Source organism: Elephantulus edwardii, unplaced genomic scaffold, assembly GCF_000299155.1.
Source record: "Elephantulus edwardii isolate Elephantulus edwardi_28Jun2011 unplaced genomic scaffold, EleEdw1.0 scaffold00083, whole genome shotgun sequence".
Classification (NCBI taxonomy): Eukaryota; Metazoa; Chordata; class Mammalia; order Macroscelidea; family Macroscelididae; genus Elephantulus; species Elephantulus edwardii.
Window position 1 is genome coordinate 123,787 of NW_006399833.1, and position 4,173 is coordinate 127,959.

The window sequence follows — 4,173 nt, forward strand, 5'->3', positions numbered from 1 at the left end:
GGTACATTCAGTACCCTTCTCCAGCACCACAGCTCAAAAGCATCCACTCTCCTTCTGTCCTCCCTAGTCATTGTCGAACTCTGATGCATAACAAGCGATTGCAAAGACCATGGCCTGTATCAGGTGCACATTAGTCTCTATAGAGACACTGTTGCTCCTGAGTACCTTTGAGAGGTCCCTAACAGTGGATATAACCACTAGTAGGTGATTATGGCTGGAATTCAATTGTGTGGCTACTTAGACCAGTTTTATTTCTATTATATGGTAATTGCCTCTGTGAACATTCTGCTGTCATGACTGATTCTGCTCTAGACACAATTTCCTTTCACATCTAAGAATTACCTCAATTGACGAGCACGTGTGCCCCATAATTCTCCTTTGTGCTTTTAAGAGACTGAACATGCAAGGAGTTGGAAACAACCTAAGTGCCCAAAAAACGAATGGATTGAGAAGCTGTGGTATAGTCACATGATGGAATACTATGCTGCATTGAAAAACAAGGGACTCATGCAATATTATTCACAATGAGTGAACCTGGAGGACATTATGTAGAGTAAATATCTCAGTCACAAAAGGACAAATACTACATAGTGCCACTGTTGTAGAATGGGACTGACATCAGGGTTGGGGTAAGACTGAGAAAAACTGGATAAATTATGTATAGTGCATTGAAACAGATGAGGGAAAGAACAGTTTAAAATCAATATATGATCAGGTATTATGGTTATCACAGGAGTCCAGAATTAAGCTTGCATAGTGGAGTGCACTCAGGGCAGGGCAAGGGGATTGTATACCAATGAAGGAGTTTTTCCTTTGCTTTTCGAAGAGAGGAGCGAACTGGGGGGCTGGCAGGGAGAAAAGTGCAACAATCAATGAATGGAAATCCAAAATCTCTGTAAATGTTCATTAAAATTAATAAAATAAAATTAAAAAACACTGAACATGCAGTTAAATGTAACTTTTGGCTCTTTCAAAGCACCTTCCAATGGAAAAATATTCCTCTATATCAGATGCCAAATATGCCAGAAATTCTGGACAAGCAAGCATCACTAGTGCTACCTTACATGGGGTAGAAGGCAAGGCATTCAGTTGCCCACAGCTGCAATTATTTGTGATGCTTTGTGTGGAAAATCAAAATCTGGGGAGGGGGGGAAATGAGAGTTGAAGTACATAGACCAGAGAATTAAATTTAATCAGTACGTTAAAGCAAACAGGGCCTGCCTATGCAAAACATTAGCAGTCAAAGTACAGAGGCATTTGCGCTTGAGAGTCAGGTAAAAGGCCATCTGGTTTAAATGCACAAGTAGAAGAGGGAACAAAGAGGTAGAGTGCTACTGCCTAAATTTGGGCTATTGTTCGTTACTTTTATCATGTTGCCGAGATAGATAAAATCCCTTTAGGAAAAAAAAAAAAAAAGAAGAGCACAGCAGGATCTAATACCAGGAGTTTATAGGATACATTTCTTTCTTTTTTTTTTTTTTTTTAGGTAGTTATCTTCCCTTATAATCAATATTTTTACCATATAGGAAAATAAACAAGCATAATGCTTATAGGCGAAACAAGTACAATAGTAGCCTTTTAATGAAAATATCAGGGAGGGTGATTCATGGCAGATGGATTATATGTATGATAGCCTCTGCCACTAACTATAACTTTGAGCACATCACTCCTTAGATAAGCTGTAATCTTATGCTAAAATTAAGTGCATGATTTCTTAGGTGTTTTTCGATTTCTAGAATCATCAGTATCTGAAGTGTATTTAGCTCAATATTCTAGAATATTTTACCATTATTCTTTTTTTATTTGAGATTTTAATGAAAGATTAGAAGGAACTTGGATTTCCAATTGTTCCTTGTTGCACATTTTCCTCCTTGGCCCCCCTCCCCTTCAGATCGCTTTTTTCTTATTTTTTTAATTAATTTTAATGAAAGTTTACAAAGACTTAGGGTTTCCAGTTATTCATTGTGCACTTTTCTCCTTACCTACCCTCTCCCCCCACAATTGTTCTTTCATTGTTATACAGTCCCCCATCTCCACCCAGACCACTTTACTGTGCAGCTCTTATTCTGGACTTTTGACATGCCAATAATACCAATTATATATTCCTTTTATACAGTTCTCTCCCTCATCTGTTTCAAGGCACGTTATTCAATGTACGTTATTTATCCCCTCTTTTCTTAGTCCCCCCCCCAGCCCGCATGTCAGTCCTGTTTTATAACAGTGGCATTATGCCATATTTGTCTTTTTGTGACTGAGATATTTCACTCAGCATAATGTCCTCCAGAGTCACCCATTTTGTATAATAATTCAAATGGACACACTTCCTGCATTTTACTTTTGGCTCCTTGCAAGAAAATTGGAGCAAAGTGAGTGGTATAAGAATTTTACCTGCTCTGGGCTAGAAAAAGTTTAGCCATTGGACAATTTTATATAGCCTCAGCAGCTGGGCAAGCCCTTTTTTGGCACTGTCCATCTGCTGCCTTTCCTGCCCAGTCATACTTTTTACCTTGGTTGAAATTACTGAAGAGGCTGCCATTTGTGGTAGTGATTTGATCCCATCAAGTGGTAACACTTTCTTATGATGACCCATCTGACTTTAATTGATGTACTGTCTTATGCTTCAATAGTATATCTTCAAGCAAGCTTTTCTATCACACCTCTTATTTCAGAAGCAAGGCCCCAAGCTTACTGGCTAAGTTGTCAACACCCCTTTTGCAGACAGACTTACAACAATTCCTATATATTTTCTTTTCATGAAAGGATGGCAAATTTTTGTCATTAACATTCAACCAGAATGTTCCTATCTTCCTTCTCTGATGTCTTAGTCTAAGTTTGTAACAGCATCAAAAAGTTCATCTGATTGACTCAGCCCAGTTTCCAAACTGCCATAATAATGATTTTTTCCTAATATGCTGTTGTTACTGTTGTGTGATGTTGAGTTAACTACGACTCCTGGTGACCTTATGCACTATAGTCCTGAACTCTGCTCTATCCTGAGCCACTATCACTGTCTCTGACACATCCACCCTCATTACCTCAGTTTTTGTGTCAATCTATCTCTTCAGACTTTTTCTCTCCTGCACTGTCCCTCCACCCTTCCAAGCATGATATCCTTCTCCAAAGACTGTTCGTTCCCTCCTGGCTACATGCCCAAAGTATGTGAGACAGATTCTCAAAATCTTTGCTTCCAAAGAGCAGCTTAGTTTCACCTGCTCTAGGACGTACCTGTTAGTTCTCTTTGCACTCCATGGTATATTCAAAATTCTTCTCCAGCACCACAACTGAAAGACAAAATTATTTCTAAATTTCTAGCTGTTTTTGCATGTTTGTTTAGAGAGATTCTCTTTACTTTCTCCAACCAGATAGTAAAATCTGTGGGTTTTGATATGAGGAAGCATATCTAATATAAAATGTAATGTGATATGATAATAATATGAATGAATAGTATAAATAGTCTTGTTAGGCGAGAAAGCAAAATAGTGTAGAGAATATGCTTATCATCTGACAGAACTGAGTTCATATTTGAGCTCTGTCATCCCGTAGCTGTATGACTTTCATCGGGCACTCAATCTGCGACCCTTAGTTGTCTCATTTGGAAATGGAGTATATTAACATCAAATTCAGGGAATCGTTAAAACAATTTTGAGGTAATTTAGATTGATATATGCTTGCTTGTTTATTGTTTGCTCTTATTACTATAGCCCTTTTCTGAAAATTTGCTATACTAGGGTAACTTTAGGGTTGCTATGATGCTGGAAGCCATGACACTGGTGTTTCCAGTGCCAGAAAGGTCACCCATGGTGGATAATTTCAGCTGGGCTTCCAGATCAAGACAGGCTAGGAAGCAAGATTTGCCATCAACTTCTGAATAACAGGCCTCTGAAAACCCTAGGAACACTAGAGGAATATTGTTAGAGATAGACGTAGATTGGAAGTCACTCAATATAAGGAAACACAGCTGCAAGCACTCCTTAATAATGGAAATGTGGAATATATAAAGTATGAATGTTAGAAAACAGGGAGTTATAAAAAATGAAGATAATCCACTGTACCAATGAGGGAGTTTTTCTTTTGCTTTTCAAGGAGAGGAGCAAACGGGGGGGGGAGGGGTTTGTGCGGGGAGAAGGGTGCAACAATGAATGAATGGAATTCCAAAATCTCTGTAGATGTTCA